The sequence below is a fragment of the Sapajus apella genome, unplaced genomic scaffold (assembly GCF_009761245.1).
Source record: "Sapajus apella isolate SASKATOON/1434 unplaced genomic scaffold, GSC_monkey_1.0 scaffold37, whole genome shotgun sequence".
Taxonomy (NCBI): Eukaryota; Metazoa; Chordata; class Mammalia; order Primates; family Cebidae; genus Sapajus; species Sapajus apella.
In genome coordinates this window covers 15,855,280-15,867,458 of record NW_022436977.1, presented here as the reverse complement: position 1 = coordinate 15,867,458, position 12,179 = coordinate 15,855,280, and the positions used below count along the sequence as shown (strand labels likewise).

General features: G+C 36.5%; 2 protein-coding genes across 6 annotated transcripts in view; one reads left to right on the top strand and one right to left on the bottom strand.

The window, feature by feature from the left end:
• FAM227B (family with sequence similarity 227 member B) overlaps window positions 1-12,179 on the bottom strand; it is a 287,158-nt gene that overhangs the window by 78,088 nt on the left and 196,891 nt on the right. The gene's annotated exons all lie outside the window — the stretch shown is intronic.
• FGF7 (fibroblast growth factor 7) overlaps window positions 11,230-12,179 on the top strand; it is a 62,738-nt gene continuing 61,788 nt past the window's right edge. The window contains exon 1 of the mRNA XM_032297822.1: window positions 11,230-11,792. The gene's annotated coding sequence lies outside the window, so the exon portion shown is untranslated. The remainder of the gene's footprint in view (window positions 11,793-12,179) is intronic.

The window sequence follows — 12,179 nt, the reverse complement described above, 5'->3', positions numbered from 1 at the left end:
GCCAAAAGAACATAGCTGGTTGGGTGCAGTTGTTCACACCTGCAATCCCAGCATGTTGGGAGACCCAAGTGGGCAGGTTGCTTAAGTCCAGGAATTTGAGACCAGCCTGGGCAACATGGAAAAACTCCATCTTTACAAAAAATACAAAAGATTAGCCTGGTATGTGTGGCATGTCTGTAGTCCCAGCTATTCAGGAGGTGGAGGATCACCTGAGCCGAAGAAGTTGAGGCTGCAGTAAGTCATGATTATGCCACTGCACTCCAGTCTTGGTGACTCTCTTAAAAAAATGGCAACCAAACTTGAAGCATCATGCTACCCAACTTCAAACCATACTATAAGGCTACAGTACTAAAATAGCAGGATACTGGTATAGAAGGGGACACCTAGACCAATGGAACAGAATGAGCCCAGAAATAAGGCTGCACACCTACAACTATCTGATCTTTGACAAGCTGACAAAAGCAAGCAATGGAGTAAGAACTCCCTATTCAATAAATGGTGCTGGGACAACTGGCTAGCCATATGCAGCACATTGAAACGGGACCCTTTCCTTATACCATGTATAAAAATCAACTAAAGATGGATTAAAGACATAAAATGTAAAACCTAAAATTACAAAAACCCTGGGAGATTACCCAGGAAATACCATTCGAGACATAGGAACTAGCAAAGAGTTCACGACAAAGACGCCAAAAGCAATTGCAACAAAAGCAAAAATTGACAAATGGGATCTAATTAAACTGAATAACTTCTGCACAGCAAAGGAAACTGTCAACAAAGTAAACAGAAAACGTACCAGACAGGAGGAAATTTTTGCAAACAATGTATCTGACAAAAATGTAATATACAGCATCTATAAGAAGCTTAAACAAATTTACAAGCAAAAACAAACAGTCCCATTAAAAGGTGGACAAAAGACATGAACAATTTTGAAAAGGCATACATGTGTCTAAAAAATGCTCAACACCACTAATCATTAGAGAAATGTAAATAAAAACCACAATGAAATGCTATCCCAGATCAGTCAGGATGGCTATTATTAAAAAGTCAAAAAATAACAAATGCTGGCAATGTTGCAAAGAAAAGGGAACACATACACTGCTGACAGGAGTGTAAATGAGTTCAACCATTGTGGAAAGAAGTGTGGCAGTTCCTCAAAGAACTAAAAACACAATTACCATTTGACCTAGCAATCCTGTTACTGGGTATGTACCCAGAGGAATATAAATCATTCTACCATAAAGACACATGTACACATATGTTCATTGCAGCACTATTCACAATAGCAAAGACATGGAATCAACCTAAATACCCACAATGGTAGACTGAATAAAGAAAATGTGGTACATATAGACTATGGAATACTATGCAGCCAGAAAAGAGGGCTGGATTGTGTCCTTTGCAGGAACACGGATAAAGCTGGAGGCCATTATCCTTAGCAAACTAACACAAGAACAGCAAACCAAATACCATATGCTCTCACTTAGAAATAGACCTAAATAATGGGAACAAATGGACACAGAGAGGAACAGCAGACACTGGGGTCTGCTTGAGGCTGGAGGGAGGAACAAGGGAGAGGATTAGAAAAAATAACTATCAGGTACTATGCTTAGTGCTCTGGTGATAAATAATCTATACACCAAACTCTTGTGACATGAGTCTACCTGTATAAAAATCTGTACATGTACTCCCGGACCTAAAATAAAAGAAAAAAAATAAATATGTCTGGGACCACAACTTCAGATATGCAAAGAATAACATATAAATTTATATGTATAAATATAAATCAATCTAGCTTTAATTTTGAGAATTCTGTTCTTCCAGTTTGGTAAAAACTTAACCTCAGTTATTCTTGAGTTTCCCTCTTCTGTTTCAAAATGGGAGAGATTTCAAGAGTTTTATGCATAGCCAAAACCAGGGCATCTGGCTGTTGAGTCATTTATCTACCCCGATTCCTCTTCTGGGGTATTCACTCACTCTATTCACATTGTTTCTACTGGTCTGAACTCCCTGCTATTTCCAGAATTATTTTAAAATATGGGAAATCTTTATGAGGTGTCCTTATGGAACTATTTGTATAGACAAATGAGGCAGCCCTGATTTTCTGGAGTACTGTTGCTTCTGCTACATGCTGTGGTACTGTGGTATGGATATATACAAGCGTGGCTCCCCAGATATAGGGGCCATAAACTTTTCTCTATGCTCCCAGGTCCATGGGACTCTATAATAATTTCCCTGTGACAATAGCTGAATTGACCAAGCAGAAGAAAGGATATCAGAGGTCCAAGATTAACTCAATGAAATAAAATGAGAAGGCAAGATTAGAGAAAAAAGGGTAAAAATAAATGAACAAAGTCTCCAAGAAATGTGGGACTATGTGAAAAGACCTAATCTACATTTGATAGGTATAACTGAATGTGATGGAGAGAATGAATCCAAGCTGGAAAATACTCTTCAGGATATTATCCAGGAAAACGTCCCCAACCTAGCAAGGCAGGCCAATATTCAAGTCCAGGAAATAACAAAGAACACCACAAAGATATTCCTCAAGAAGAGCAACCCCAAGGCACATAATGGTCAGATTCACCCAGGGCTGAAATGAAGGAGAAATGCTAAGGGCAGCCAAAGAGAAAGGTGGGGTAACCGACAAAGGGGAAGCCCATCAGACTCACAGCAGATCTCTCAGCAGAAACCCTACAAGCCAGAAGAAAGTGGGGGCCGATATTCAACATCCTTAAAGAAAATAACTTTCAACCCAGAATTTCATATCCAGCCAAACTAAGCTTCATAAGTAAAGGAGAAATAAAATCATTTACGAATAAACAATTACTCAGAGATTTCATCACCACCAGCCTGCTTTACAAGAGCTCCTGAAAGAAGCACTAAACATAGAAAGGAACAACCAGTACCAGCCACTCCAAAAACATATCAAACAGTAAAGAGCATTGACACAATGAAGAAATTGCATCAACGAATGGGTGAAACAGCTAGCTGGCATCAAAATCGCAGAATCAAATTCACAAATAATAATATTAACCCTAAATGTAAATGGGCTAAATGCCCCAATCAAAAGACACAGACTGGCAAATTGGATAAAAAGCCAAAACCATGCAGTGTGCTGTATCCAGGAAACCCATCTCACATGCAAGGATACACAAAGGCACAAAACAAAGGGATGGAGGAAGATTTACCAAGCAAATGGAGAGGAAAAAAAGGAGGAGTTGCAATCCTAGTCTCTGATAAAATAGACTTTAAACCAACAAAGATCAAAAGAGACAAAGAAGGACATTACATAATGGTAAAAGGATCAACGCAACAAGAAGAGCTAATGATTCTAAATATATATGCACCCAATACAGGAGCAACCAGATACATAAAGCAAGTTCTTAAAGGCTAACAAAGAGACTAGACTCCCACAGAATAATAGTGGGAGACTTTAACACTCCACTGTCAATATTAGGCAGATCAACAAGACAGAAAATTAACAAGGATATCCAGGACTTGGACTGAGACCTGGACCAAGCAAACCTAATAGACATTTAAAGAACTCTCCACCCCAAATCCACAGAATATACATTCTTCTCAGCACCACATCACACATACTCTGAAACTGACCACATAGTTGGAAGTAAATCACTCCTCAGCAAATGCAAAAGAAAGGAAATCATAACAAACAATCTCTCAGACCACAATGCAATCAAGTTAGAACTCAGAATTCAGAAACTAACTCAGAACTGCACAGCTTCATGGAAACTGAACAAGTGACTCCTGAATGTTGACTGGATAAACAATAAAATGAAGGCAGAAATAAAGATGTTCTTTGAAACCAAATAGAATGAAGACACAACATACCAGAATCCCTGGGACACATTTAAAGCAGTCTCTGGAGGAAAATTTATAGCAATAAATGCCCACATGAGAAGCAAGGAAGGATCTAAAATTGACACCCTATCATTAAAATTGAAAGAGCTAGAGGAGCAAAATCAAAAAAATTCAAAACCTAGCAGAAGACAAGAAATAACTAAGATCAGAGCAGAACTGAAGGCGATCAAGACACAAAAAAACCCTTCAAAAAAATCCATAAATCCAGGAGCTGGTTTTTTGCAAAGATCAACAAAATAGACCACTAGCCAGATAAATAAAAAGGAAAAGAAAGAATAATCAAATAGCAATAAAAAACAATAAAGGGGATATCACCACATATTCCACAGAAATACAAACCATAATCAGAGATTATTACAAACAACTCTATGCACATAAACTAATTAACCTGGAAGAAATGGATAAATTCCTGGACACTTGCATCCCCCCAAGCCTAAACCAGGAAGAAGTCGAAACCCTGAATAGACCAATAACAAGGACTGAAGTTGAGACAGCAATTAATAGCCTACCACCCAAAAAAAGCCCAGGTCCAGATGGGTTCACAGCCGAATTCTACCAGACATACAAAGAGGAGCTGGTACCATTCCTTCTGAAACTATTCCAAACAATACAAAAAGAGGGAATCCTTCCCAAATCATTTTATGAGACCAGCATCATCCTGATACCAAAACCTGGAAGAGACTCAACAAGAAATGAAAACTTCAGGCCAATATCCATGATGAACATAGATGCAAAAATCTTCAATAAAATACTGGCAAACCGATTGCAAAAGCACATCAAAAAGCTTATCCACCATGATCAAGCAGGCTATACCCCAGGGATGCAAGGCTGGTTCAACATATGCAAGTCTATAAATGTAATTCACCACATAAACAGAACCAAAGACAAAAATCACAGGATTATTTCAATAGATGCAGAGAAGGCCTTTGACAAACTTCAATAGCCCTTTATGCTAAAAACCCTCAATAAAGTAGGTATTGATGGAATGTATATCAAAATAATAAAAGCTATTTATGACAAACCCACAGCCAATATCATACTGAATGGGCAAAAACGGGATCCATTCCCTTTGAAACCTGGCACTAGACAAGGATGCCCTCGCTCACCACTCCTATTCAATATAGTACTGGAAGTTCTAGCCAGAGCAATCAGGCAAAAAAAGGAAATAAAGGTTATTCAATTAGGAAAGGGGGAAGTCAAATTGTCTCTATTTGCAGACAACATGATTGTATACTTAGAAGACCCCATCGTCTCAGGCCAAAATCTCCTGAAACTGATAAACAAGTTCAGCAAAGTCTCAGGATACAAAATCAATGGGCAGAAATCACAAGCATTCCTATACACCAATAACAAACAGAGAGCCAAATCATGAGCGAACTCCAATTTATAATTGCTACAACGAGAATAAAATACCTAGGAATACAACTAACAAAGGAGGTAAAGATTTCTTCAAGAAGAACTACAAACCACTGATCAAGGAAATAAGAGAGGACACAAACATATGGAAAAACATTCCATGCTCATGGTTAGGAAGGATCAATATTGTGAAAATGGCCATGCTACCCAAAGCAATTTATACGTTCAATGCTATCCCCATCAAGCTACCTGTGACCCTCTTCACAGAACTGGAAAAAACCACCTTACACTTCATATGGAACCAAAAGAGAACCCACGTAGCCAAGTTAATTCTAAGCAAAAAGAACAAAGCTGGAGTCATCACACTACCTGACTTCAAACTATACTACAAGTCTACAATAATCAAACAGCATGGTACTCGTACCAAAACAGAGATATAGACCAATGGAACAGAACAGAGGCCTCAGAGGCAATGCCACACATCTACAACCATCTGATCTTTGACAAACTGTACAAAAACAAGCAACAGGGAAAGGATTCCCTGTTTAATAAATGGTGTTGGGAAAACTGGCTAGTCATGTGCAGAAAGCAGAAACTGGAACCCTTCCTGACACCTTACACTAAAATTAACTCCAGATGGATTAAAGGCTTAAACATAAGACTGAACACCATAAAAATCCTAGAAGAAAACCTAGGCAAAATCATTCAGGACATAGGCATAGGCAAGGACTTCATGACTAAAACACCAAAAGCATTGGCAACAAAAGCCAAAATAAACAAATGGGATCTAATTATACTTAAGAGTTTCTGCACAGCAAAAGAAACAGTCATTAGAGTGAACTGGCAACCCAACAGAATGGGAAAAAATTTTTGCTATCTACCCATCTGACAAAGGGTTAATAACCAGAATATACAAAGAACTAAAATACAAGAAAAAAAAATAAACAAGCCCATTCAAAAGTGGGCAAAGGATATGAACAGACACTTTACAAAAGAAGACGTATGTGAGGCCCACAAACATGAAAAAATGCTCATCATCACTGGTCATTAGAGAAATGCAAATCAAAACCACATTGAGATACCATCTCATGCCAGTTAGAATGGCAATCATTAAAAAATCTGGAGACAACAGATGCTGGAGAGGATGTGGAGAAATAGGAACACTTTTACACTGTTGGTGGGAGTGTAAATTAGTTCAACCATTGTGGAAGACAGTGTAGCAATTCCTCAAGGACCTAGAAGTAGAAATTCCATCTCACCCAGCAAACCCATTGCTGGGGGTATATCCAAAGGATTATAAATGGTTCTATTATAAAGACACACACACACAAATGTTCACTGCAGCACTGTTTATAATAGCAAAGACTTGGAACCAACCCAAATGCCCATCGATGATAGACTGGACTGGGAAAATGTGGCATATATACACCATGGAGTACTATGCAGCCATCAAAAATGATGAGTTTGTGTCCTTCATAGGGACATGGATGAACCTGGAAACCATCATTCTCAGCAAACTGACAGAAGAACAGAAAATCAAACACTGCATGTTCTCACTCATAGGTTGGTGTTGAATAATGAGAACACATGGACACAGGGAAGGGAGGATCACACACTGGGGTCTATCGGTGGGGAACTACGGGAGGGACAGTAGGGGGTGGGGAGTTGGAAAGGTATAACATGAGGAGAAATGTCAGATATAGGTGATGGGAGGAAGGCAGCAAACCACACTGCCATGTGTGTACCTATGCAACAATCTTACATGTTCTTCACACGTACCCCTAAACCTAAAATGTTATAAAAATATTAATAATAATTTCCCTGTGCTGCTTCTCAAGGCACTCTAGTGCTTCCTTTATTTTCAGGGCACTTGGCATGACCTTTTGAAAGGGATTCCTGTTTTACCCTGTTAGGAAGCATATCGGACTTTTTCCCCCTCAACGTTTCCTTTCCAGTATCTTTTTGAAAATATGAAAAACAGAAAAAATTGAATAAATAAACAGAATTTAACATTTCATAAGCTCACTCTGCCAATAGGAATTAATTTTTGACCAGAACAGAGGCAGAATGCAATTCTGATTATGTCACTCTTCTGCTTACCATACTATAACAGCTTCCCATTGCTCTTGGAATACAGATCATATGCCTTAATAAAGCACACAGAGATCCTGCCTGCCTCTCCAACCTCTTCAGGTACCACAGTCCCTTCTCATTCTCTCTACTAGGACCAAACCTGTGTTTCACTGTTGAAAGGACAGGTTGCTGTTGTTGTTGTTTTTTGTACAGTACCTTTTCACCTGGTTACCTCCCATGCATGCTGTAAAATTGTAGCTTTACTGGAATTGTTGTAGGGAAAGCTTACATATTGCCACTTATTATAGATAATTATGGCTCTATGTACCTTTTTTTGTAGTACTTGTCCATGATGGTTACCTTGTCTCATAAGAATAGAAATGAAAAGGATAACTACAATTTAATGCCATTTTCACTTGTCAGATTAACAAAACTCCAAATGTTTTGACAATATATTTTTTTTAAACAAATGGGTATTGTTAGGTACTGCTGGTGGGATTATAAAACTAGTACAACTTCTGTGGAGGATAAGTTGGCAACATCTATCAAAATAATAAAATATTTGTATGCCTTTTGGCCCAGGCAGTCAGTCTACTTCTTCAAATTGATCCTATAGATTTATTTTCATAGTGTAAAATGACATATTTTACGTCTTTATTCATTACAGCTTTTTTTTGGTAATAGAAAAGTACCAAAAATCAAATGTTCCTCAATAGGAGGTTGCTCAAATACATTGTGATATACCATTCAGCAGAATACCATGTACCTATAAAAACAACAAAAATTTGAGGAAGCTTCCTAAATACTGAGATAGAAAAATTTTTCTATTTTTTTAAGTAAAAAAACCCACATGCAGAACAATGCATATGGCATGCTACCTTTTGTATAAAAATGGAAAAAGTAAAAAATAATGTGTGTGTGTGTGTGTGTGTGTGTGTGTGTGTGTGTGTGTAATATATATGAAAGGGATTCATGTTTTACCCTAGTCAGGAAGCATATTTGACTTTTTCCCCTTAACGTTTTCTTTCCAATATCTACTGATATTGGATATCTTTTTTTATACACATACAAGTATGTATTCGGTTTGCCTGTATAAGCATAAGGAAACTCTAAAAAGATACACAAAAAAACTAATAAAAATAATTATCTATATTTTGGGGAAGAAAGAAAACTCAGATGATATGTAACAGAATAAGATGTAAGAATGCAAAGTAATGAAAATATTTAATGATGTTCCCTTCTACTGATTATATTATACATGATTCTGAATGAGGTAGAGTTTTAAAATTAATTATCAAAACATAAAATTCATGACACAAAAGTTACTTTCTCTTATTTACCTTTACATGGATAAAGAATATAACGGAGGTTGTTTAAGCAAAGTTAGGTGGCTGATTATTACTTTAACGACTGCCTGCTTTCACAATACTTACTGAAATTGATTCTCTCTATTCATTTAATATATTCTATCAAAATGAACTATCCAAGTATTAGGCATTGTTTCCTTTTGAAGAATTACCCGTGCAAACCTTTATTTGCAAAGCACATTTTAAAAAGTCAATATTTAGGAATAGATGCAATAATCTTTTGTTTAAAAAATTTAAAACTCATGAGATGTAGGTATTTCCAATTAATTCTTTTATTTTTTTGAGATGTTAACTTTTCCAAGTTAATTCTTTTTTTTTTTTTGAGATGGAGTCTCACTCTGTTGTCCAGGCTGGGGTACAGAGGGACGATCTTGGCTCACTGCAACCTCCACCTTCTGGGTTGAAGTGATTCTCCTGCTTCAGCCCCTTGAGAAGATGAAATTACAGGCACTCACCACTACTCCCAGCTAACTTTTGTATTTTTAGTAGAGATGGGGTTTCACCATGTTGGCCAGGCTGGTCTCAAACTCCTGACCTTAAGTGATCCATCTGCCTTGGCCTCCCAAAATGCTGGGATTACAGGCATGAGCCACTGTGCCAGGCCAGTAAATTCTTTCAAGCCAGCAATGGTGTGTTAAAAAAGAAAATTCCATCTACAAATAACAAAAGAAAGACAATGGTTCAAAGTATTTCTGTGCTTAGTTTATCACTATAGGTCCATTAAAACAAGAGCAACAAATGGTTGTCAATGTATAACTTTAACAAATCCGGAGGGTTACCCCATCTAGAGATACCTAAAGTTATTCGCAGTTCCTGGAGAATTCCTTTTGAAGCATAAGCATAGCAAAGGCACAGTGAAATCTAAGTTTGGTTCTCCATTATAGCTGTGGTCCTAATGAATTGTGGGCCCATCTGAATTAATTATCTTCCAACAAGAGAAATAATAATCAAAGAATTTAAACCACTGATACAGTTCCCTTACTGAGATCCCATTAATATTACTGGGATCATATTTCCAATTAGAGTGTAATAGCATCTAATGTACTTTAAGTGCACAGATCACAGTTTTATTCTTTTGTTTTCATTTTACAGTTAATCCTATATAGCAGATATTAAGGAGGCACAAAGCACTCTTTTCTAACAAACTACCCATTTCTTTTATTTAAGTATTCAGCATTCAGTTAGCAAACCACCACTTTCTTTGGCTTCTAACTTACTGATTTCTTGGTTTAAAATCCAGGGGGTCAGTATGGAACAAATGGATTTAGTAGCTCTTGAATATCTCTACACTGTAAACTTACTATTGCTAACTTTTATTTCTTCAGAAGCAATATCCAAGTCCTAGGAATTCCGACCCTGCTCATTATTGTTACCTCCCAAACTAGTGAAGTGTGATTCAGAATATAATAACATCATATTTTCTTTCCTCCTTCTCTTTCTCTTTTTAGAGGATATATGACAGAATATTTTCAGCCTTCTAGCTTTCAAAAGATACAATTATCAAAGAGTCTGTCCTCCTCTGCTTTAATAAACGTAGAACATTCAACACATTTGGTATATAAAGAGTAACTGGGTACATCTGAACCATTCTGTGCTCTTGTTTCTGTTTCCTAAAGGCACAGATACAAAGAGAAATCACATAAACTATATAACCAACCCAGTTGAGTAGATTTAATTTCCTTTTCCTATTTGGTCTACATGCACCACCTGGTGGTAAAGTAGTGCATTTCAAGTACACACACACACACACACACACACACACACACACACACACACACACACACACACACACACACACACACACACACACACACAGAGGTGTGTGTGTGTGTGAGAGAGAGAGAGAGAGAGAGACAGAGAGAGAGAGAGAGAAAGAGAGAGAGAGAAGGGGTATATAACATGAAAAAGATAATTTTAATATACTTCCTCAATACTGATTTAGACAGACAACACAATTATTCTACGAGCACTACCTCATACATACTAGAACAAGAAGTAAAGGAGAGAACTCATGCTGGAAAGTAAAATAGCTTTCTTTTATTTACCTTAGCAATTCCATCTCTAAATTAACATGTACTATTCCAATGTTCTTATGAAGGCAAAAATCAAACATTGATAACCAAAGTGAAACCATTTCCTCATTTTTAATTTTTAAGAATAACAGTTTTTTAAAGTAGGTGTTTTTTAAATATTAAATATTATATTTAAATATTTAAATATAATATTCTTATATTAATAGTGAGTAAAAGTCACAGATCACAGAATTATAAAACTATGAAGCATCATAGAGTCATTAGACTAATACACCAATTTTTTACAAATGTAGCAGCTGAGACTCTGGAACAACAACTCAGATAAGAACCTAGATCTTCTCACTTTCAGCCTAGGAATATGACATAAAAATTGTACTCATATTCATATTCAGTGAATTGTCTTTGTATGATGTAATACTTAACTTATCTACACAGTGCTTTAAGGCACTCATATGTTAGTTAATACATATTAGTTTTGTTCTAACATTCTGAGCACAAAGAAGTAACTGAAGAAATGCATGCATCATAATAAAGCTATGGAAAAGATTTTCCAAGTATCAAAAAAACCCTATATATATGTTCAAAGGAATAATTTTCAAAGTATAATACAACTGCTATATTGCAGAGAAGGTTTAAAAAATTCCCTTTCTCCTTCTAACTCCTTCATACTAGAGATCTGTTTCTACAAAGTAGGTACCCACTTGTAGATTTAAGCATAAGCATGTTCATAGCTCCCTCTCATGACCATTCAGTATTATACAAGCCTCCTTTTATTCTCGCTTTGTATTCAACAGCTCACTGGCTAAGTTTTAATTGCTTCCAATGAGGTCAGCAAAGGTATTTATCGAAAAGCCCTGAATAAAAGACTCCACACACACACACATACACACACACAAGCACACACGCGTTCACACACAGAGAGAAAATCCTCCTGCCTGTTGATTTATGGAAACAATTATGATTCTTCTGGAGAATTTTTCAGCTGAGAAATAGTTTGTAGCTACAATAGAAAGGCTCAAGTTGCATAAGGCAGACAACAGACATGGAATTCTTATATATCCAGCTGTTATCAACAAAACAAGTAAGTTACTGTTATTTGTCTTTAAAAACAATGCTAAATGTTTTCTAAAAGTTTGTCTCTTTCTCTGATTTTAGTACTGAGCAGGAAAGTAAAGTTACAAGATTTTTGAGCCATGTAAATATCTATAGTAATTATGCTGTAGAACATAAAGATAAGGTTGAAGTTCTCCAGAGCAATCTTGACATTTAACTTGAAAAACCTGGGCAGTTCAGGAGAAAATAATTGATTAACCACAAATGTAAAAGCATATAATAAAGAAGTCTAGGGAGAAAGCACTTATACTTTGTTAGTAGTAATTATAAAAGCTTAATTTAAAAAAATAGTTCTAAGTGCAGTATGTTTCTCACAAAATAGCAATTGGAATGAATGGTACAGTCATATTGTTTT